Source organism: Aquarana catesbeiana, linkage group LG01 (assembly GCF_042186555.1).
Source record: "Aquarana catesbeiana isolate 2022-GZ linkage group LG01, ASM4218655v1, whole genome shotgun sequence".
Classification (NCBI taxonomy): domain Eukaryota; kingdom Metazoa; phylum Chordata; class Amphibia; order Anura; family Ranidae; genus Aquarana; species Aquarana catesbeiana.
The window spans coordinates 929,069,096-929,094,618 of record NC_133324.1 but is presented as its reverse complement, the minus strand read 5'-3'; the positions used below and the strand labels follow the sequence as shown (position 1 = coordinate 929,094,618).

At 43.8% G+C, this 25,523-nt stretch overlaps 1 protein-coding gene across 1 annotated transcript in view; it reads right to left on the bottom strand.

Annotated features, from left to right (window-relative positions):
* LOC141120762 (sialoadhesin-like) overlaps nt 1-19,725 on the bottom strand; it is a 111,166-nt gene extending 91,441 nt beyond the window's left edge. The window contains exon 1 of the mRNA XM_073611036.1: nt 19,642-19,725. The gene's annotated coding sequence lies outside the window, so the exon portion shown is untranslated. The remainder of the gene's footprint in view (nt 1-19,641) is intronic.
* Between the last annotated feature and the right edge of the window lie 5,798 nt (nt 19,726-25,523).

Genomic DNA, 25,523 nt, shown 5'->3' with positions numbered 1-25,523 from the left:
GTCGGATTTGTGTACACACGATCGGAATTTCCAACAACGGATTTTGTTGTCGAAAAATTTTATATCCTGCTCTCAAACTTTGTGGGTCGGAAAATCCGATGGAAAATGTGTGATGGAGCCTACACACGGTCAGAATTTCCGACAACAAGGTCCTATCACACATTTTCCGTCAGAAAATCCGACCGTGTGTACGGGGCATAAGTCTGCATATTGTTTTTTTTTAATTAAATGCATCTTAATACTACACCATGAGGGTTTTTTTTTCCTTATTTCATGTGCGATGATCTGTGTCCAGGAACACACCACACAGGTCAGGGATAAAGTTGTGGAGAAATTTAAAGCAGGGTTAGGTTATAAAAAAATATCGAAATCTTTGAACATCTCACGGAGCACTGTTCAATCCATCATCCGAAAATGGAAAGAGTATGGCACAACTGCAAACCCACCAAGACATGGCCGTCCACCTAAACTGACAGGCCGAGCAAGGAGAGCATCAATCAGAGAAGAAGTCAAAAGGCCCATGGTAACTCTGGAGGAGCTGCAGAGATCCACAGCTCAGGTTGGAGAATCTGTCCACAGGACAACTATTAGCCGTGCACTCCACAAATCTGCCCTTTATGAGAAAGCCATTGTTTAAAGAAAGCCATAAGAATTCCTGTTTGCGGTTTACGAGAAACCATGTGGGGTACACAGCAAACATGTGGAAGAAGGTGCTCTGGTCAGATGTGACTAAAATTGAACTTTTTGGCCTAAAAGAAAAACGCTATCTGTGGCGGAAAACTAACACTGCACATCACCCTGAACACACCATCCCCACCGTGAAACATGGTGGTGGCAGCATCATGTTGTAGGGATGCTTTTCTTCAGCAGGGACAGGGAAGCTGGTCAGAGTTGATTGGAAGATGGATGGAGCCAAATACAGGACAATCCTAAAAGAAAACCTGTTAGAGTCTGCAAAGGACTTGAGACTGGAGCAGAGGTTCACCTTCCAGCAGGACAACGACCCTAAACATACAACCAGAGCTACAATGGAATGGTTTAGATCAAAGCATATTCATGTGTTAGAATGGCCCAGTCAAAGTCCAGACCTAAATCCAAATTGAGAATCTGTGGCAAGACTTGAAAATTGCTGTTAAGACGCTCTCCATCCAATCTGACAGAGCTTGAGCTATTTTGCAAAGAAGAATGGGCAAAAATGTCTCTAGATGTGCAAAGCTGGTAGAGACATCCCCAAAAAGACTTGCAGCTGTAATTGCAGTGAAAGGTGATTCTACAAAGTATTGACTCGGGGGGCTGAATACAAATGTACCCCACACTTTTCAATATATTTATTTGTAAAAATTTTGGAAAACCATTTATCATATCACTCTTCCACTTCACAATTATGTGCCACTTTGTGTTGGTCTATCACATAAAATCCCAATAAAATAAATTAACGTTTTTGGTTGTAACATGACAGAATGCGAAAAGTGACAGGAAAAGGTTGCCAGTAAAAGATATGCCTGTGATGCTCAGCTCAGAACTAGGCGAGACCATCAGAGTGCCCGCGACAGTGTGCTCGGGCAGCACCAGCAGGGGGTGGGGTCTAGCAGAGACCGCATGTGTTGTGATGTCATGGTGCAAGGGAGCTGAGCAGGGTGGGCGGAGCCTCGTGTGTGCGATTCTGCAGGATGGGAGCAAGGCAAGCTGGGAACGGGACTGTCAGTGCTGCTTGGCCTGGAGTGGACTGAAGGGACCACCTGGCGTGGAGAGAGACTATCACTGTGAGTGTCAATTTCATATGTGTCAATTTCATTCTAATTTCTTGCCCTCCTGAGTCCTGTACCTGAGCTGCTTCCTTACTATATCAAAAATAAGAAATATTTTTTTTGCCTTAACTCCTTCTGGACCGACCCATGCAGATATACTGCGCCAGTACCTGTATGTGGTTTTGTCCACTGGGTCATGGGTGCGCGCACGGACCATCGGCGACCCTCTCCCGCTGTGATTGGACACAGTGGGAGCCAATCTGCGGGACCACGCAATCGTTCTGAGGAGAGGCAGAACGGTGGTCTGCCTATGTAAACAAGGCAGAGTGCCTTTCTGTGAGAAGGGAAGATGGAGATCTTGTCTTCCTGCTAAGCAGGAACACGGATCTCTGTCTTCCCCCCACACAGTTAGAAAGCACTCCCTAGGAGAACATTTAACTCACTGATCGCCCCTGATGTTAACCCCTTCTCTGCCAGTGTCATTAGTACAGTGACATTTATTTAGCACTGATCACTGTATTGGTGTCACTGGTCCCTAAAAAGTGTCACTTAGGGGGGGGATTTACTAAAGTTGAAGAGTGCAAAATCTGGTGCAGCTCTGCAAAGAAACCAATCAGCTTCCATGTTTTATTGTCGAAGCTTAATTGAACAAGCTGAAGTTAGAAGATGATTGGCTACCATGCACAGCTGCACCAGATTTAGTAAATCTGCCCCACAGTGTCAGATTTGTGCGTCGCAACGTCGCAGTCCCACTAAACATCGCTGATCATTACTAGTAAAAACAGTTAAAAAAATAAAAACTGCATAAATCTATCCCATAGTTTGTAGACGCTACAACTTATGTGCAAACCAATCAATATGCACTTATTGGGATTTTTTTTACCAAAAATATGTAGCAGAAAACATATTGGCCTAAATTGATGAATAAATTCGATTTTTTACATTTCTTTAATTGGATATGTTTTATAACATAAAGTAAAAAATATTGTTTTTATTTTTCAAAATTTTTTGTCTTTTTTTGTTTACAGTGCTATAAGTAAAAACCGTAGAGGTAATCAAATACCACCAAAAGAAAGCTCTATTTGTGGGAAAAAAAAAGGAAATTAATTTTATTTCCATACAGCGTCGAACGACCGCTCAATTGTCGTTTAAAATAACACAGTGCCACATTGCAAAAAATGGCCTGGTTGTGAAGAGGTGGGGGTGGGGGGACTAAACCTTCCAGGGCTGAATAGCTTAATATCTACCTTAACCACTTCAGCCCCGGAAGATTTGACTGCTGAATGACCGGGCCATTTTTTGCGATTCGGCAGTGCGCCGCTTTAACTGACAATTGCGCGGTCGTGCGACGCTGCACCCAAACAAAATTGATGTCCATTTTTTCCCACAAATAGTGCATTCTTTTGGTGGTATTTGATCATCTCTGCGGTTTTTATTTTTTGTGCTATAAACAAAAAAAGAGCGACAATTTTGAAAAAAAAAACACAATATTTTGTACTGTTTGCTATAATAAATGTCCCCATTTTTTTTTTAAAAAAAAAGTAAATTTTCTCTCAGTTTAGGTCAATATATTTTCTTCTACATATTCTTGGTAAAAAAAAAAAATCACAATAAGCGTATATAGATTGGCTTTCGCAAAAGTTATAGCGTCTAAAAAATAGGGGATAGATTTATAGCATTTTTATTATTATTATTTTTTTTATTAGTAATGACGGCGATCTGCGATTTTTATTGGGACTGCGACATTATGGCGGACACATTGGACACTTTTGACACATTTTTGGGACCATTGGCATTTATACAGCGATCAGTGCTATAAAAATGCACTGATTACTGTAAAAATGTCACTGGCAGGGAAGGGGTTAATTCCTAGGGGGCGATCAAGGGGTTAACTGTGTTCCCTGTGTGTGTTTCTAACTGTAGGGGGAGGGGACTGACCTAGAGGAAGTGACAGATCGTGGTTCCTAGCTAGTAGGAACTCACGATCTGTCACTCCTCACAGAGCAGAATAGGGATTTGTGTGTTTACACACACACACGTTCCCGTTCTGCCTCTCGTCCCCGCGATCGCTCGTGGCCAGCGGTCATCGCGACCATCGACCGCGAGCATCGGCACCCCCCAAGTGCAGCGGGCACATGCACGCCTGCTATCCTGCTTAAAGGAGCTGACGTAAAGCTATGACGGCTCATGGGATCGTGCCGACCTGCCGCAGTATAATGATGGTGGCTGGTCGGCAAGCGGTTAAATCACATCGCTAATTGCATATTGTACTTGTTTGTAGCCTAAATAGTGACATTTGCACTTAAAACTGGAATTTTGTAACTTTTGGAAATGCCAGTAAAAGCTTGGCTGTGCCAGGAAATTTTCATGTCAGTAAATTTTAATCTGGTAGGTTGGCAACACAGCTTCAGTACCGAAGAAGAGCCTGCACAACTGTGCAAGACTGGAAGGATGACTAGAAATCATCATACAGAGTACATTCAGACTTTTCCCCCGGAACTGTGGATTGATTATATTATCAACCAAAGCATATGAAACATAGAAAGTAAATTTCATTTCTCCTCTGCCACAGAAAGAAGGAAGTGGGGGATATTGCTGAACACATAGAAAGAATCTATCTCTATCTAGTACTGTGCAGAAGTTTTAAGTTGGGGAGAAGAAATGCTTTCAAAAATGTATATATTTTATTTTTTTATTTTTATCAATTTACAAAATGCAAAGTAAGCAGAAGAAAAATCTCAATGAAATCAATATTTGGTGTGACCACCCTTTGGCTATCCATCATGCCATACCATCAGTGAGGCTTGCAATTGGTCCCAAATTCATTCTACAGCAGAACAACAACCCCAAACATACAGCCAATGACATTACAAACTATCTTCAGTGTAAAGAAGAACAAGAGTCCTGGAAGTGATGGTTTGGCCCCCACAGACCCCTGATCTTAATATCATGGAGTCTGTCTGGGATTACTTGAAGAGACAGAAGGATTTGAGGCAGCCGACATCGACAGAAGATCTGTGCTTAGTTCTCCAAGATGTTTGGAACAACCTACCTGCCGAGTTCCTTCAAAAACTGTGTGCAAGTCTACCTAGAAGAATTGATGCTGGTTTGAAGGCAAAGGACTTCTTCCTCCATCTTCTCCCGCATCTTCCTGCTCTGGGCTTCTCCTTCTCCCGCTGCTTCTTCTTCCGCTCTTCTTTCTTCTTTGTCTGGATTTCTCCTTCCTCTGCCGCCGCCGACCCTCCTCGGAAGCTGAGTCCCGCTCCCGCCGACAACCCTCCTCTGATGCTGCGTCCCGCTGATCTGTCCATGTTGATGTCAAGCATGTCTTATATAACGAGGGAGGAGAGGCCATCAGATGATGTCATCTGGAGGCCCAGCCCCCTTGTGACATCACCGCTCGGGGCATGATGGGTCAGTGATGTCACAACGGGGTGGGGCCTCTTGGATGACATCATACGATGGTCTCGCCCCCATCGTTATCTTAGACATGCTTGACATCGGCACGGACAGATCAGCGGGACGCAGCATTAAGGAGGGTCGGTGGGCGGGAGCGGGACTCAGCATCAGAGGAGGGTCAGCGGCGGCAGAGGAAGGAGAACACCAGACAAAGAAGACAGGAGAAAGAAGAAAGAAGAAGAGCGGAAGAGGAAGCAGCAGGAGAAGGAGAAGTCTGGAGAAGTAAGATGTGGGAGAAGATGGAGGAAGAAGAGGGGAAGAAGAGGATATTTTTAATAAAAGACTTGTCAAAAACGGTCTACTATATTTTTTCACAGTACACTACATTTTTTTTGGTGAATGGGTAGGGGTACAGACCCCGACAACCACCGGGCAAGGGTAGTCGGGAAGAGGCCCTTGTCCCCATCCACATGATGCAAGGTGCTTTGGGGTGGGGGGCGCAGAGCTCCCACCCCCCCATGCTGAGGGCATGCGGCCTGGTGTGGTTCAGGGGGGTGCCTACTCGTTCCCTCCCTTTCCTGAACTGCCAGGCTGCATGCTCGGATAAGGGTCTGACATGGATTTTGGGGGGACCCCATGCCATTTATAAAAAAAAATTTGGCGTGGGGGGGTCCCGCTGAATCCATACTAGACCCAAGGGTCTGGTATGGACCTGGGGGGGGACCCCACGCTGTTTTTTTTTATGATTTTTTTTTTGCCGGTAATTCTATTTTCTACATTCAGCGGGGAATCCTGCTGACAGCTGATGACTCATCGATTGTTAAGGATACGGCGGCCGTCTTCCCGGCCCCCTTCTTAGCAACCAGTTATATACAGTGAATGTACAGCTATAAAAAAAACCCAAAAACACAAAGCGCAAATCGCTGCAAAATCGTGTCAAAATCGCGGTAAAACGCAGTACTTGCGTTTTGGATGCGGGTCCATTGAAGTTTATTACTTGCAAAACACTGCATTTTGCGTGAAAAAAAGTCACTGACCTGTTCTAAAAACGCAGAGGCACAAAAATGCATTGATGTGAACATGTTCTATAGGAACCCATGTTAAAAAAATTCCCTGCATTTCTGCAAAATGCAAATGCATCAAAAAACTCATTTGTGTGAATTGAGCCTAAAACTTTTGCACAATACTATATATATATATATACATATACACTATATTACCAAAAGTTTTGGGACACCTGCCTTTACAAGCACATGAACTTTAATGGCATCCCAGTCTTAGTCCGCAGGGTTCAATATTGAGTTGGCCCACCCTTTGTAGCTATAACAGCTTCAACTCCTCTGGGAAGGCTGTCCACAAGGTTTAGGAGTGTGTTGTGAGGTCAGGCACTGATGTGGATGAGAAGGTCTGGCTCGTAGTCTCTGCTCCAATTCATCCCAAAGGTGTTCTACCATGTTGCGGTCAGGACTCTGTGCAGGCCAGTCACGTTCCTCCACCCCAAACTCTCTCATCCTCATCCATGTCTTTATGGACCTTGCTTTGTGCACTGGTCCAAACCATTTGGTGGAGGGGGGATTATGGTGTGGGGTTGTTTTTTAGGGGTTGAGCTTGGTCACTTAGTTCCAGTGAAGGGAACTCTTAAGGTGTCAGCATACCAAGACATTTTATACAATTTAATTCTCCCAACTTTGTGGGAACAGTTTGTGGATGGCCCCTTCCTGTTCCAACATGACTGCGCACCAGTGCACAAAGGTCTATAATGATATGGATGAGCGAGTTTGGGTGGAGGAACTTGACTGGTCTGCACAGGGTCCTGACCCCAACCCGATAGAACACCTTTAGGATGAATTAGTGCGGAGAATGTGAGCCAGGCCTTCTCATCCAACATCAGTGGATGATCTCACAAATGCGCTTCTGAAAGAATGGTCAAACATTCCCATAGACACACTCCTAAACCTTGTGGACAGCCTTCCCAGAAAAATTGACACTGTTATAGCTGCAAAGGGTGGGCCAACTCAATATTGAACCCTACGGACTAAGACTGGGATGCCAATAATGTTCATGTAAAGGCAGGCATCCCAATTATATCACTATATTACCACTTTTGGTAATATAGTGTGTGCGTGTATATATATATATATATATATATATATATATATATATATATATATATATATATGTGGTACTTGTATCCTATGTAGTTTAAAAAATCGGGTTGCTTTTACCAAAGACGTCTATCAAAATGAACATCATGGGCACTCACACCAGTGGGTCTAAGAAATTCACTTTGCGAATATCTCAACATTCATACAAGCATAACCCATAACTCCAGTGATGTTTGTAATATGTGTAATGGTTTCTTAGTTGCCTTTTTGGTGGGAGTAACGTGACAGGTTCGGACGTGTAAGCAGGAGCCTTTTTTTTCTACGCTTGACAACGTGATTGACGGTAGATTTCCATCATGGGACTTTTTTTTTTAATAAAAAGGACTGGCAAAAAAATTCTGTGTTTATACGCCACTGACTTTTTGTGAATGAATATGGGTACTATGCACTCCTACTCATTCAAATCTTTTTGATGGTGGGGAGGTTTTCAGATTCTGATAAGCCCCGGCATGCAGACCCCCACAACCACTGGGCCAGGGTTATGGGAAAGAGGCCCTTGTCTTCATCAATATGGGGACAAGGTGCTTTGCTAGGGGGTCTTCACTAGTAGCACAACTCACTTATCTCCCATCACACTTGCAGTATTCACATACCCAGGTACTGGTTATGGCAATAGCTCCACCTTACCTAAGAAATTCCTGCACAATCCATACAATGTTTAACATGGTTTAAGGGTAGACCAGCTGATATGAGCCTGAGGGTAAATCCCACACTTGTGACTTCATGTTCATTTTGTTGTTTATTGATCTGTTAGCCCCAGCGAAGAGTAGGTGCATGTGGGGAAAATAACTAGCCGATTGTTACATAAAAGCTTGCGAATTATCAGAGAAACCCCAATAGGTAAGACCTGAGAAAGTTGGAACAGGGTGGAAAAAGGGGAACAGATTGCAAAGAATTAACTTATCAGTTTAATTAAACTTATTTAAAAAAAAGTTTTTTTTCAGTCGTTTTACACTTGGCCCACTGACTCTCACCATACGGAGTACACACTGTCTTTTCCACAGGAACTGTGTTGAGATTATTTCATCAACCAACGCATACTGTATATAAAGAGGAAAGATGAAAAATGGAAATCTGAATTTCATTTCTCCTTTGCCACAGAAAAAGGAAGTGGGGAAAATTGCTGAAAACACAGAAAGAATAGATTAAGGTTAAAGTTCCATAACCGCTGAAGAGGAGAAATACACGAGTTAAAGAAGAACCCCGCTGTTCATTTTGAACACCCAAAAACATCTATCTATCTATCTATCTATCTATCTATCTATCTATCTATCTATCTATCTATCTATCTATCTATCTATCTATCTATCTATCTATCTATCTATCCACAGTATCTATGAGTGGTTCCTGTATTCTATAAGCCATTTTTATTTTGCAAACTTATATACTGTATTTATCGGCATATAACATGCACAGGCGTATAACACGCACCTTCATTTTAGGAGGGAAGTTTCAGGGAAAAAACTCAAATTTTAAATAAATAACTTTGAAGCAAAATAAGGGTCAGTGCCCATCTGCAACCTCACCATTGCCCATCTGCAGCCTCACCATTGCCCATCTGCAGCCTGAGAAATGCCATCTGCATCCTCACAATTGCCCATTTGCAGCTTGATCAATGCCCATATGCAGCCTCACCATTGCCATGAGTGCAGCTTGATCAATGCCCATCTGCTGCCTGATCAATGCCCATATGCAGCCTGATCAATGCCTATATGCAGCCTCACCATTACCATGAATGCAGCCTGATCAATGCCCATCTGCAGCCTGATCAATGCCCATCTGAAACCTCAATGCAGCCTGATCAATGCCCATCTGCAGCCTCACAATTGCCCATCAATGCAGCTTGATCAATGTCCATCTGTAGCCTCACAATTGCCCATCAATGCAGCCTGATCAATGCACATCTGCAGCCTGATCAATGCCCATCTGAAGCCTCAATGCAGCTTGATCAATGCCCATCTACAGCCTCACAATTGCCCATCAATGCAGCTTTATCAATGCCCTCCTGCAGCCTGATCAATGCCCATGTGCAGCCTCACCATTGCCATGAATGCAGCCTGATCAATGCCCATCTGCAGCCTGATCAATGCCCATCTACAGCCTCACCTCAGATTACTGCTGCCTCAGAGGGGACAGGGAGAGGGGGTGGGACGAGCGCCGTCAGATTACATACAACGAGAATCTCCTGTTTACGTGGCGGCCTCTTTAATTCAAAGTCCCGCCTCCTGGACCGGCTTCTATGATAGACAGAAAACTGGTCCAATGCCGGCCCAGGAGACGGGACGTCCTATTACAGAGGCCGCTGAGTAAACAGGAGATTCTCGCTGTATGTAATCTGATGGCGCTCGTCCCGCCCCCCTCCCCGTTCCCTCCTAGGCAGCATGTATACAATATATAAATATGAATGAAATATAGATGAGTGGTTCCTGCAGTTAATACAGTTCAGGGTGCACTCACCAAAGTAGAAGGGATATCATAATGGACACCATAGGAACTCTCAAAACTTGAAAAAAATTGAATTTGCATCAAATAGTTGTTATTTCATGTCAACCATGTCAAGGGGAACATTCAGAAGCAAACAGTGAACAAGTCGAAGTGTAGTGAGAACTGATTTTTTTGGAGAGAATGTAAAATTGTTAGAACCTTTGTCAGGTTTTTATTTTTGTTTGTGTCTCTGCTGGGGAGATTCCACCTCTCTATTTGTCCTATTGACCACTCCTATGCCCCGTACACACGGTTGGATTTTCCGATGGAAAATGTCCGATCGGAGCGTGTTGTCGGAAATTCCGACTGTGTGTGGGCTCCATCGGACATTTTCCATCGGATTTTCCGACACACAAAGTTTGAGAGCTTGCTATAAAATTTTCCGACCACAAAATCCATTGTTGGAATTTCCGATCGTGTGTACACAAATCCGACGGACAAAGTGCCATGCATGCTTAGAATAAATAAAGAGATGAAAGCTATTGGCCACTGCCCCCTTTATAGTCCCGACGTACGTGTTTTACGTCACCGCGTTCAGAATGATCGGATTTGCCGACAACTTTGTGTGACCGTGTGTATGCAAGACAAGTTTGAGCCAACATCCGTCTGAAAAAATCCTAGGATTTTGTTGTTGGAATGTCCGAACAAAGTCCGACCCTGTGTACGGGGCATTAGAGGTTGTTCACATGAGTGTCCAGGGGCAGTAAAAGCAGGAGGTTGAGCTGAGGTTTTATCACCGTACTGACCGCCTCTGAACGCAACCCATTTAAATGAATGGGGCCACACCACATCCGTGTGCTATGCACATGAATACTACATGGTGGTTTGGCATTTTTTAGACTTAAAACAGGTGGTGAGAGGGTGACAGGACAAATACCCTGTGAATAACAATCCACCAAAGATCAGAGGGACGGCAAGGGCTGCCTCACACAAGAACACAAGAGTCCTTACCGGCACTAAATGCCAAGGTAAATACAAAATGTTGTATCGTCACTGCAGCAGTAATAGAGGGGAAATCTTCCAGCATGGGCACTTGTTCTGGTGACAACTATCTACAAGAAGATGTCATTTATAATGGAGAAATGTATTTTATTTCCTGTTGTGTTTATGGTATAGAGAGGGGGGCAAAGATGGCAAAAAAAAAACCTGAGCCTGAGTTTTTAGCCCTTCAGCGTTTTCCCTTCCCTATACTATTTGAAACATAAAAAAGGAAAAAAGGAAAAAAAATGTTTTGGCTTTAGATATTTTTCAGCGGAAGTTTACAAAACAAAGTTAATTGTAAATTTAGGTCTTTGCTTGTGATCTATAGACAAACATTGCATCCAGAGACGTAACTAGAACCTTCAGGGCCCCGGTGCAAGAATCCATGACTACCACCGCCCCCCAGGCCGGGGCACTTTCCTCCAATCCCAGGGCCCTTTACTCCCATCTCAAGACCCATAATTACAGTCCCCCAGCAGGACCCTTTGACAAGTTCTGCAGCGGGCCCCCTTCTTAACCATTTTGGATTAACAAAAGAAAAGAAACAACACCAATCAAGGCTACCCTGTATGAAAGCATAACAAACGTATGTATTTAACAATTAACGTTCAATTCATACTCATGATGATAAATAGGAGTCACTATTAAAAACCCCAGTCCAACCCCTGAAATCCTCTTTGCACTCCGCCCACTCTTTTAAAACACCAGATGGATGGCTTTGTTGCGCTCCCTTACTGCTGTGTTCAAAATACTCACCCAATCTTCACCCCTCCCAGGGACTTGTACTAATGTACTGGGCTGTCTCCAAATACAGGCTCCAAATTAATTATAGAATCACCTCTGTGTGACAGGAGTGGGTAGCAGGGAGTCAGTACACTGTGTATGCAAATAGCATTGTCTGGATTCAGCTCAACCTGCCGGTGTATAAACCAGTACTGATATACTCCTGCAGTATCTTCACCCCTACTTGGGGTTGTGTAAGTGTTGAATGCCGACTCACCTTCCTGCTGTCTTGGCCACTCCCCTACCACAGTGATGGGCCCGATCGCAAGTGCAACCTTTGCAACCCTGGTACGTTTGCCAATGATTGCATCACATAATTTAAAGCATAACTCCAGGTGTTTACTCCCCCCCCGCCCACCCACAACCCATGCCTCTGTATTTTATTTCTTGAAGAAATTCTATTCACATCTTTTTTCTTGTAGACTCTAGGCAGTTAATGACATCAGGGGCTGCCTATTCTTCCTTCAGTGTTAGCTGGGGGCATTATTCTTCCTGGACTTAGTCCTGGGTAGGGATGATTCATGTTCGAGACGAACCCATGTTCGACTCGAACATCGTCTGTTCGACCATTCATCGAATTGCGAACGATATGGGCCATTCGCGCCAAATTCGTGTGGCGCATCACGGCCCATAATTCACGGCGGCATCGCTGTGCATTGCTGGCTGATGATTGGCCAAGCATGCACTATGACCCGCATGCTTGGCCAATCACAGCGCCGTCAGTAGAGAGAGCTGTAATTGGCCAAAGCCAGGGTGGCTTTGGCCAATTATGGCTCAGGGGATTTAGAACACGCCCCACACTATATAAGGCCGCCTGCATGGCGGCCCTGTGTAGTGTGTTCCGGTGTGCTTAGAGAGAGAGGGAGAGACAGTGTCATTTCATTTGAGTTAGATAGATTAGGCAGGACAGTCAGTGAGTTAGCTGCACTTACAGTGTATTGTGTATATATATGCATCCCAGGTGTTATATATATATATATATATATATATATATATATATATATATATATATACACTGTATTCAGTTTAGCTAGATCCGTTCCTGTTATCTTCCTACTGACAGGCAGGCTTGTCTTGTTACAGTATTTACAGCTACCTGAAGAAAATTGCTGGTGTTCTTTTGATCCTATTAGTACCACAGTCAGGCAGCTAGACTATTTACAGTTAGCGTAGTGTGTCCTCCTCACAGTGTTCAGCTAAAGCTACAAGTTAGTTTAGTGTGACCTCTGCACAGTGTTCAGCTAAAGCTATAAGTTAGGGTAGTGCGTCCTTCTCATAGTGTTCAGCTAAAGCTACAAGTTAGTTTAGTGTGACCTCTGCACAGTGTTCAGCTAAAGCTACAAGTTAGGGTAGTGCGTCCTCCTCACAGTGTTCAGCCAAAGCTACAAGTTGGTGTAGTGCGTCCTCCTCACAGTGTTCAGCTAAAACTACAAGTTAGTGTAGTGCGACCTCTGCACAGTGTTCAGCTAAAACTACAAGTTACTGTAGTGCGTCCTCTGAACAGTGTTCAGCTAAAACTACAAGTTAGTGTAGTGCAACCTCTGCACAGTGTTAAGCTAAAGCTACAAGTTAGTGTAGTGCGTCCTCTGAACAGTGTTCAGCTAAAACTACAAGTTAGTGTAGTGCGACCTCTGCACAGTGTTCAGCTAAAACTACAAGTTAGTGTAGTGCGACCTCTGCACAGTGTTCAGCTAAAGCTACAAGTTAGTGTAGTGCGACCTCTGCACAGTGTTCAGCTAAAGCTACTGAAGGCAGTAATGTGAGCACGGACAGAGGGGGTGCCCAAGAAGGACAGCAATCTGGCAGTCATGCTCCCCCTGCTGCAGCATACTGCCAGGTTTGCTCCAGTGATGAGGAGGGAGGGGATGATGAGGTCAATGACTCAGCGTGGGTGCCTGATAGGAGAGAGAGGAGGAGGCACATCACCAACGAGGCAGGATGCCCTCCAGGGGCCAGCCTAAGGGCAGCACACTGACTGCATCACACCCCAAAGCTCCGCATGTGCAGGGCGCTGCTGTCTCTGCGCGTTATTCCAAAAGTTCTTTGGTGTGGGCCTTTTTTGAGACGAGTGCATCAGATTGCACCGCTGCTATTTGCAACATATGTCTCAAGCGTATCTCACGTGGCCAAAACATCTCCCGCTTGGGCACCACATGCTTGACGAGACATATGTTGACCTGCCATGCAGTTCGGTCTAAAAGACCCACACCAAAGAACAAAGAGGACCTCTCCTTGCTCCTCATCAGCTGAGATCTCCAACCCCACTATACCTTCAGTCCTCTCTGAGACCTGCACTGAGAGGAATGAAGGTGTAGAATTAGGTGTGTCACAGCCAAGTACTTGTGGGCAATCTGCTTTCGGTACACCGACGTCAGATTGTGCCAGGCAAATTTCCCTGCCCCAGCTGCTGCACCACCGAAAGAAGTTCGTTCCCAGCCATCCACATGCCCCGCGGTTGAATGCTAGCTTGGCAAAATTGCTAGCACTTCAACTACTGCCTTTTCAGTTGGTAGACTCTGCCCCCTTCCGTGAGTTTGTGGAATGTGTGGTTCCTCAGTGGCAGGTACCCAAACGCCACTTTTTCTCACGGAAGGCGATTCCGGCTCTCTACCAGCATGTGGAAGGCAATGTCCATGCCTCGCTGGACAGGGCGGTCAGCGGTAAGGTGCATATTACCGCTGACTCATGGTCCAGCAGGCATGGACAGGGACGTTACCTAAGTTTCACTGCGCATTGGGTGACTCTGCTGGCAGCTGGGAAGGATGCAGGACAAGGTGCAGTAGTGTTGGAGGTTGTTCCGCCACCATGCCTTGAAAATGCCACTAATAATGATTGTGACACACCTCTCTCCTCCACCCCCTCCTCTTCTTCTATCTCCATGGCCTCTTCCTGTGCTTTGTCCTCAGAACCAGCGGTGCTCCGTAGCTGTTCAAGGGGCTACGCAAATATGCAGGCCAAAAGATGCCATGCGGTGCTTGAGCTGGTGTGCTTGGGGACAGGAGCCACACTGGGGCAGAGGTTCTGTCAGCTCTGCAGGGGCAGGTTCAGAGGTGGTTGACGCCACGCCAACTTAAGGCAGGAATGGTGGTTTGCGACAATGGCACCAACCTCCTCTCTACCCGCCGACAGGGACAAATGACCCATGTGCCCTGTTTGGCTCACGTCCTTAACATGGTGGTGCAGCAGTTCTTGGGCAGGTACCCGGGCTTACAGGATGTCCTGAGGCAGTGCAAGAAAGTCTGTGTGCATTTCTGCCAGTCATATAATGCCAGTGCTCGGCTGGCAGACCTCCAAAAGGAGTTTAACCTGCCCAAGAACCGGCTAATCTGTGACATGCCCACCAGGTGGAACTCAACGTTGGCCATGCTGCAGCAGCTGCACACGTAGCAGAGGGCCATCAATGAGTACCTGTGCGACTATGGCACCAGGACAGGGTCAGGGGAGCTTATTTTTTTTCCCCCACGCCAGTGGGCCATGATCAGGGATGCATGCACTATCCTGTCACCATTTGAGGAGGCCATGAGGATGGTGAGCGGTGACAGTGCATGCATCAGTGACACTGTCCCCCTTGTCCACCTGTTGGAGCACACGCTGCGTGGAATAATGGACAGGGCACTTGAGGCAGAACAGAGGCAGGAAGAGGAGGACTTCCTTAGCTCTCAAGGCCCCCTTTATCCAGACAGTGTTCCTGCGTGCCCGCCGATCACACAGGAAGAGGAGCAGGAGGAGGAGGATTGTGTCAGTATGGAGGTGGAGCCTGCACTCAGCATCAGCAGCAGTCTTTAAGGGATCAGTCCCAAGTAACACATGGACTTGTACGTGGCTGGGAGGAGGTGGCTGTGGACCATGTTGTCCTTAGTGACCCAGAGGACTCCGGACCGAATGCCTCAGCAAACCTACGCTGCATGGCCTCCCTGATCCTGCAAAGTCTGCGTAAGGATTCTCGTATTCGTGGTATCAAGGAGAAGGACCAATACTGGCTGGCAACCCTCCTTGATCCACGTTACAAGGGTAAGGTTGCGGACCTTATCTTGCTGTCTTAGAGGGAGCAGAGGATGAAACATCTTCGGGAGGCCTTGCAGAAAGGTCTGTGCAACGCGTTCGCAGAGACTGGGAGGTTACAAACTCCTGTTTCTGGACAACGTGTTGCTGAGGCTTCGGTCAGTCAAAGAAGGAGCGGTGGAGAAGGTGGCCGTCTGACCGATGCGTTCAGACAATTTTTTAGTCCGCAGCCCCAAGGTATTGATGGTTCCAGCAACCATCGCCAGCGTCTGTTTTAACATGGTGCAGGAATACCTAGGGGCAAGATCAGACTTGGACACCTTTCCCACTGAAAATCCTCTGGGTTACTGGGTCTTGAGGATGGATCACTGGCCAGAGCTTGCACAGTATGTAATTGAGCTACTGGCCTGTCCTGCATCCAGCGTTCTTTCGGAACGCACATTCAGTGCTGCTGGAGGCTTTGTAACCGATCACAGGGTGCGTCTATCCACCGACTCGGTCGATCGACTGACCTTCATAAAAATTAATCAGTCTTGGATCACCACCAGCTACCAAGCACCTGATGCTGATGTAACCGAATAATTTTTTTTGAAATCTCAGATCCCTTCAAAGACTGCCTATGCTGATGCTGAGTGACTATCCTGAGTAATTATCCTCTTCTTCCTCAATGATCACGCTGATAGCTTGTAAGAGCATTTTTGGTTCTGGGCGCCGCCACCAGTGCCTAAGGCCCAATTTTTCAGCCCCTGTTTAATAGAGGCGTGTAATTACAATTTTTGATGCAATACTTTGCAGCAGGGCTCGTTCCTGCATTCCAACTAGAGTATCTGTGAGGGGTTGCAGTGTTGTCGCACCATCACCAGTGCCTAAGGCCTAATTTTTCAGCCCCTGTTTAACTGGGGCGTGTAATTACAATTTTTGATGCAATACTTTGCAGCAGGGCTCGTTTCTGCGTTCCAACTAGAGTATCTGTGAGGGGTCGCAGTGTTGTGGCACCAGCACCAGTGCCTAAGGCCCAATTTTTCAGCCCCTGTTTAACAGGGGCGTGTAATTACAATTTGTGATGCAATACTTTGCAGCAGGGCTCATTCCTGCGTTCCATCTAGAGTATCTGTGAGGGGTCGCAGTGTTGTGGCACCAACACCAGTGCCTAAGGCCCAATTTTTCAGCCCCTGTTTAACAGGGGCATGTAATTACAATTTTTGATGCAATACTTTGCAGCAGGGCTCGTTCCTGCCTTCCAACTAAAGTATCTGTGAGGGGTTGCAGTGTTGTGGCACCAGCACCAGTGCCTAAGGCCCAATTTTTCAGCCCCTGGGCATGTAATTGCAATTCTTGATCTAATATTTTTTACAGCAGGGCCCGTTTCTGCGCCCACCAAGAGTGAGTGAGGACTTACAGTGTTGTGGCACCAGCACCACCACCACCACCAAAGGCCCAATTTTTCTGCCCCTGTTCAACAGGGGCATGTAATTACAATTCTTGATCTAATATTTCACAGCAGGGCCCTGTGAGGGCTTACAGTGTTGTGGCCACAACAACACCTAAGGCCCAAATTTCTGCTGAGTATATAGGTCCCTACTTTCAAACATCCAACTTACAAACGACTCTTACTTGCAAACGTAAGGAGACAACAGGAAGTGAGATGAAATCTACCCCTAGGAAGGGAAATTCTCTCCTGTAAGAGTTAATATGGGAAAAACATTTCTCCTTTCCACTGATGCTTTATCACCAATCCTTTTTTCACAAAAAAACCCAAATTTTCAAAAAACATTTGTCATTGGGACAAAAAGTGAGGTTAAATCTTCTGAAGAGGAGCACAGACAGCAAAACAAATGTCACAGGGGTGATAACCCTTCCCTAGGTTTTCCAAAAAGCTTAAAGTAGATTTTTTGGCTGGAGCTAAACACGTTAAAAATGTGCCAGTTCAAAATTACAAACAGATTCTACTTAACAACAAACCTACAGTCCCTGTCTTGTTCGCACCGCCTGTATACTGGTGTTCAGAGTACAGAGCCTGTATACTGCTGTTTCCTTTTTTAATTTGGGTGCCGGGTTCCCCTTAATATCCATACAGGACCCAAAGGGCCTGGTAATGGACTTGGGGGTACATCCATATTGACAGGACCCGACATTACAATAAAGCCGCAAGCAGTTTTAAATGACTTTTTTTTCCTTTAAAAATGACATTTTGTGCAGGGACTGTTCTAAGCACGGGAAACATGCGGCACTTTACAGGCATAATATAGACACCCCCCCAGGTACGATATTTAAAGGAATATTTCACTTTTTTTTTTACTTTAAGCATCATTAAAATCACTTCTCCTGAAAAAACGGCCGTTTTAAAAAGTTTCTTTTGCATTGATACATGTCCCCTGGGGCAGGACCCGGGTCCCCAAACCCTTTTTAGGACAATACCATGCAAATTAGCCTTTAAAATGAGCACTTTTGATTTTGAATGTTCAAGTCGCATAGACGTCAATGGGGTTCTAACGTTCGTGTGAATTTTCGGTCCGTTCGCAGGTTCTGGTGCGAGCCGAACCGGGGGGGGTGTTCGGCTCATCCCTAGTCCTGGGGTACCATGAGCTCATCCTGTGTGGTGATGTGCCCCCTGGGTGCATGAAAAAATTCAGGCTGGGTTAACATAAAATGGGCAGAATGACATGGCATGTTGTTCTGTCTGAAGAAGACTGCTGATGTTGGACTGGGCAGGAAGTCAGGGATATGGCTAAAACATGGAAATTATAAGTAGAATTTTTTTTTTTAACAGAGGAGGGGGAACTACAAATGAAAAAAAAAAAAAAAAGTTACACTTTAATTTTTTATTTTTTTGCTGATTTTTAGATGATGGTGATGTGCACCAGACAGGTTAATAATGGACAAAGAAAGCACTAATGGGACCTAAAAGGTTGAAAAAGGTTAAAAAAAAGTTGATAAAACTATGGTCCCCATGGCTAGAGGTACCGGGCTTAGCCCTGGTAGACCTGGTTATGGATAGAATATTCTAATAATTAATTGTCTATCTACAGGGCAATTTGGGGAGGACATAGGGGCACTGGCTCAACAATACCCCCTGGAATTCAGTAAGGCTTTTTTTGAATGTGTTTATAAGGAGTGTGATCATATTTCAAATGTGGTGGACAATGTATTAATTCCTTATATGTTAATATTTACAGTTCTTACGTACCAATTTTGCTCTGGAAAATGTATGTCTTTTATTTTGTGTTTAATAAAAACCTTTTTGTTTGAGAAAAAAAAAAGTTGATAAATGTAGGATCCTCCTTCTCATCCCTCTTTTCTACCTGACATGCTTCCCCAACCCTCGACTGATTCATCATCATCCTTACCCTCAGCAGACATTGACTTGAAAAAGTAGAACAAGTTGGGGAATCTGATGCACCTGACCCATCCTTGTTTTGTGAAGATATAGAAGATAATCTTTCAGAGTTACCTCTCTGAAGTTTCATAATCATACTAATAATTCAAAAGAAGATACATATGCAAATATATTAATTACTGTCTGGCTTTCCTAGAAATAACTCTTGGTTTGTAAATTACAGTCAGAGATGTTGATGTGGGTTGATTGCAGAGCCATCATTTTATCCAAAACAGGAGATCAGGGGAATGGTTTTAATGGGGACACCTGTTCTGGGGAAGACTCTCTAGAAAGGGATTTTCTGCAGAGAAAGTTATACTTATTTTCTGTTGTGTTCCAATGCAACACAGGTATCTAAAAAGGTCTGTCCAGTTTTCCAACCAATTCCAAAACTGAAAAAAGAAAAGTTTTGACCATAGATACAATTTTAAATGAATTGGTCCTTTAAATATGTTAGAACAATTGTCTTCTTTATTGCAGTTTTGTTACTTCATCAAGAATGTAATAGTTGTTACTGCAATGCTAAGTATAATGTTCTATTGTGTTTATGCCACCCCAATACCAATCAATTATTACATCTGTACATTCCCTGATGTGTAACAACTCTCAGAACAAAACAAAAATAGGCATAAAGTAAATATAGTCAAAAGGAATATTATAGAATATATAGATGTCAAAAAACAGCATAGAATGCATAGAATACCTTTCTTTGAATGTGAAGTCCTTCAGACAGACATCTGTTCTCTGAACGTGATTAAGTACTTGAGGGACAAGGTGTCACCTATATCTATAAGCAACAGTGATTCTGCAGCTTCCTCTTTTGTTTGGCTGAGTTTCTCACTGTCAGCAGTTCTAATTTTCCTTTCTGCTGTAGGAAAAGGAGAAAGAAATGAAAGTGATGATGAGGAAAGCCAATGGAGGATGTTGTCGAGGGTTTCAGAAACCGTGCTGATTTGCAGGGGTCATTGCCTACACTTTGCAGATTAGGAAGCCATGGCATTAAAACATTTGGAAAAATTCAAAAATTGCAACACATATACTTCACATGGACTGTGTAGCACAAGGAAAAGGCCAGCTACTGCTTGTGGCTGGGATACACTCTGCCATCTTGGAGGTTTTCGGAGTCTGCCTAGTTGTGGTTACAGTATTCACATACTCAGGTACAGGTTGTGGGATTAGCACTTCCTTACCAAAAGACATTCTGCAAAGTCAATAGGATATTTAATATCCCTCATATACTTACAAAGACTTAGTGAGATCAGTGGCGTTCATAATACAGTTTCTCACACCTCCCCCAGAAAAGTTCTGGAGTGGAACTATCAACACTATAACTTTCCCACAGAGGGTCACAATATGGACACCAGCTACTCCAGCCCTCTCTAGCAGAAGACTACACAAGGAACGTCCTTAACACTTTACAGCACCTTCACTCTTCATCCTAGCTCACGCAGATATGAAGTGTCCAATCAGGTTAACTTTTGACGAACATTTACTTACGTAGTTTATTATTTAAAGGGTCCAAATTCTACGTATCAATAAGTGTGCAACCAATAGTTAAGTGTTCTTTTAGTTGCTCTCCAGCAAAAGAGTAACATAGTCTCTAGTCCTAGTACTCAGGGCTTCTCTGAATTCCCAACAATTAAGATCCCAGAGGCTTCTCTTTTAGACAAAATTGGCAGGGGCAGCCAAGAGAGATGGAAGATTAACTAAAGGAGACTAATACAACTGTACTCATGATCTTGAATTTTTATAGTTGAAAGGACGTTAATATACTTTTCTACTGTGGTTCTCTGAACCTGTTGTTTTTTCAGGGATTCTCGTGCCTTGTTTTTTCCATTGTATGGATGTTAGAAGTTTTGACTCTGAAGTCAGTATTATTGTCCTGATTCCCCTATACAGTATAAATCTTTAGTCAGATCTCATTTAAAATGCTGTGTGCAGTTCTGAAGACCTCACTTGCAAAAAGATATTGATAAGATATTTATAAGATAGAACAAGTCCAGAGACGTGTAACAAAAATGGTGAAAGGTCCGAGGGATACAACATATCAGGAAATACTTAAGGAACTTAATATTTACAGTTTGGAGGAAAGAAGGGAAAGGGGAGACACAATTTAACCTTTCGAAACATCAAGGGGGTAAAATTGATTCAGGGGGGCAGTATTTTTAATATGAAGCCATGGTCAGGACATGGCGACATTACCTCAAACTAGCAGGAAGAAAGTTCAAACCTAATCTTAGAAAGTATTATTTTAAGGAAAGGGTAGTTGGTGCTTGGAACAGACTTCCAGCAGAGGTAGTGAGCCAGTCAACAATAAGTGGATTCAAACATACTTGGGACAAACATTGATCTATTTTCAGAGAACAAAAAAAGTTAACAAGGAAAAAACATACAAAAAACCCCCAAAAAACAAACATTTATACATTTAAAAAAAGGGGTAGACTCAATGGACCACTTGGTCTTTTTTTCTGCTGTCGCTTTTCTATGTTTCTAAGTCTTAGTTTGCAAAATAAAAAGGTTCCAGTGCGTAAAGTACACAAAATGAATGAACAGACTAAATAAAATGTAATTGTAGCTATGTGATTACTGCTATTTAAATTGGTTTAATAACACTTTAAATTGTATCTAAATAATCTTTATTTCATGGGGATTTATAGTAATGAACTTTACACTAGTCAGTGAGAACTAGAACAAGAGTAAAGCGACAATAGTCCAGTAGGTACAATTGCTGTACTGAGCTGTCTAAGAGAGGATTTCCCTGGCTATGAAGAGATCTCTCCCTATAGTGCTTCCAAACAGGAAGTAAGGTAAATTCATCCCAATGAGAAAAAAAAAAAAGTAGCAAAACTTCATAGGGGTTTAACCATTACCTTATCTATCCAAACTAAAACAAGCAAAAAACTAAGGTTTTGACTTTAGGTTTTTAAAGACTTTGTGATTTGGTAAAATAAATAAAAATGTAAGATTTAAATTAATGGATAGATTAAAAACGTATCTCTGCCTTTGAAAAAAAAAATCAGTATTGGAGAGAGTAAGAACATATTGATTTTTTTTCTATGTCTGGCTTAATGGATAGATTAAAATAGTATCTCTGCCTTTAAAAAAAAAATCAGTATTGGACTATTTCCCACTTTTCAGGAGCCAAAATTCTAGGTCCTGATGGGTCAACAAATTAATTTTATAGGATGCTCAAAGATGTGATTTGTGTATCTCTGCAAATTCTATGCAATCATGATCTCACATAAAAACAACCATCATAACACATATCAGAGGGCCTTTATTGAGATTCTCCCCAAGAAACCCAAAGACCCCAGGATCCCAGGGCTTACTTCATCATTTCCCTAAGATCCTTGCTGATAGACTGACAGGCATCTTGCCAGACTAGAGGGCACAAAACTCATGTTAGTCTTGGAACAATATAGGTTGTTGGGGCCCCAGTCACAGTACTTTACTTTATTGTACCCTGCCCTTGTGTAAAAAATGCAAAATTTCCCTACATATTTTGTTCTGCCTCCTAATAATTGCTTCACCCGATTGTCTTTGATATCAGAAAGAATCAGGTTAGATAAGAACACACCACTTATCTCATATAACTCATATAAGTCCACCCAACCTTCTCAGTGATTACCTAAGCTGGCCATAGACCAGTGGGCTGAATGAAAAAAAAAAGAAAATTACTAAATTCCTTCATCTACACAATTGAGGTAGATGAAGGAATCCCCTCCACCAGAACATTGTATTTGGACAGCGGGACCTGCAGCTGGGAGAATACACCAATCAGTGGCTGCAGCCACTGTTTGACAGAAGCTGAAGTCTGTTGAGCGTTAACAGTCACGCACTTATTGAAAGTCATCCAGGCCCTGCTGAAATGTCCAAACTTCAGTTCATGGATAGGTTAACATAAATTTGACACGAACATCGGGTGTGCGCCCGTTCGCTGAACAGTGAACATTATGGGGCGTTCGTGGAAAATTTGAGCGCCCAGGAACATCCCATAATGCTCTGCAAGATCGCAGTGCATTGCTGTATGATTATTGGTCAAAGCATGCACCTGACCTACATGCTTTGGCCAATCACAGCGCGCTCTGCTAAGAAAGCCAAAATTGCCAATCATGGCTCAGGGCCCCCACCACTATATAAGGCTGCTTACACGGCGGCTGGACGTGTAACGTTGTTGGCGTGGATGGAGAGATAGCTTGATTTAGATTAAGCAGGCAGGTTATTCAGTTAGTGGCAGTGTATTTGATATATATATATATATATATATATATATATATATATATATATATATATATATATATATATATATATATATACACAGTCTTGTGTGTGTGTATATATATATTTATATATATATAATATATATATATATATATATATATATATATATATATATATATATATATATATATATATATATATATATATACTCTGCATCCAGTGTAGCCTATATCTACAGTGCATTCTGTGGTGTACTGTTTCTAATACACTTCAGGCGGTGTACACAGTATCTAATACAGTGTGTACAGTTTCTACAACACTTTTGGTGGTATACACAGTATATAATACAGTGTGTACAGTTTCTACAACACTTCTAGTGGTATACACAGTATGCAATACAGTGCAGTCGTAGTACAGTTTCTATTACAATGCAGGCGGTGTACACAGTATCCAATACAGTGTGTACAAATTCTACTACACTTCTGGTGGTGTACACACTATAAAATACAGTGCAGCTCTAGTACAGTTTCTACTACTTTTATGGAGGTGTACACAGTATCTAATACAGTGTGTACAGTTTCTACTACACTTTTGGTGGTGTACATAGTACACACTACAGTGCAGCCGTAGTACAGTTTCTAATACAATGCAGACTTTGTACACAGTATCGAATACAGTGTGTACAGTTTCTACTACACTTCTGGTGTTGTACACAGTACACAATACAGTACAGCCGTAGTACAGTTTCTACTACTTTTATGGAAGTGTAAACAATATCTAATACAGTGTGTACAGTTTATACTACACTTCTGGTGGTGTACACAGTACACAATACAGTGCAGCTGTAGTACAGTTTCTGATATAATGCAGACAGTGTACACAGAATCTAATACAGTTTGTACAGTTTCTACTACACTTCTGTTGGTGTACACAGTACACAATACAGTGCAGCCATAGTACAGTTTCTAATACAGTGCAGGCGGTGTACACAGTATTGAACACAGTGTGTACAGTTTCTACTACACTTCTGGTGGTGTACACAGTATATAATACAGTGTAGTGTGGTGTTGCAAAACAAAAAATACATCATGTTCGGAAGGCCACCAAGGAGAGGCAGATGCTCACAGGCCACTAAAAGAGGACAAGCAGCCTCTGTGTCTACAGTCAACAGTGGTGGTCGTGGACATGGTGCATCCTCTGCAGGTGGCTGTGGGGCACGCTTGTCCTATTTTTCTGCTGCTGGCCGTGTTATTGAGCTAGAACATGCAGAAGAGTTGGTGGAGTGGATAACAAAGCCGTCCTCATCCTCTGTCACCCAGGCTCAGAGTAGTTTGCCTCCCAACGCAGCTGCCTAAGCAGCCTATTTCACGGCTCCTTGTCCACAGTCACTCCTTCCGTAGCCCCACCATCATGCACGGAGGAGTCCCCAGAATTAACAGTGTCGGGTACATGATGCTGGAGGATGCACAGCGATTTGAAGGCTCCGATGTTGGTTCCCAGGTTGAGGAAAGGAGTAACGTGAGCCTAGATAGAGGGGGTGCCCAAGAAGGACAAGAAACTGGCAGGCATGTTCCCCCAGCTGCAGCATACTGCCAAGTTTGCTCCAGTGACGAGGAGAGAGGGGTTGATGAGGTCACTGACTGTACTTGGGTGCCTGAGAGAAGAGAGGAGGAGGAGGGACAACTCCAATGAGGCAGGATGTCCTCTAGGGGGCAACTTAAGGGCAGCCACCCTATTGTATCACACCGCAGAGCTCCGCAGGTGCAGGGTGCTGCTGACTCCCCGCTGACTTTTAAAAGTTCCTTGGTGTGGGCCTTTTTTGACACGTGTGCAGCAGATCGCACCGTTGCTGTTTGCAACCTATGTCTGAAATGGATCAAGCATGGCCAGAACAGCAGCCGCTTGGGCACCACATGCTTGACCACACATATGATGACCTGCCATGCAGTCCGTTGGCAACAGCACATGAAAGACCCACATCAAAGAAAAAGGCGGACTTCTTCTTGCTCCTCTTCTAGGATCTCCAATAGGGATGGGCTGTCTGTTCAAGTTGAACATGAATTCGAACATAAGTTCGACTCGAACATCGGCTGTTCGATCGTTTGACGAGGATCGAACATTATGGGTAGTTCACACTAAATTCGAGCGGCGCATAATGGCCCATAATGCACTGCGACATTGCAGTGCATTACTGGCTGATGATTGGCCAGGCATGCACTATGACCCGGATGCTTTGGCCAATCACAGCGCCGTCAGCGAAGAGAGCCATAATTGGCCAAAGGCAGGGTTCCTTTGGCCAATTATGGCTCAGGGGGTTAAGTCCACGCCCCACACTATATAAGGCCACCTGCACATCAGCCTTGT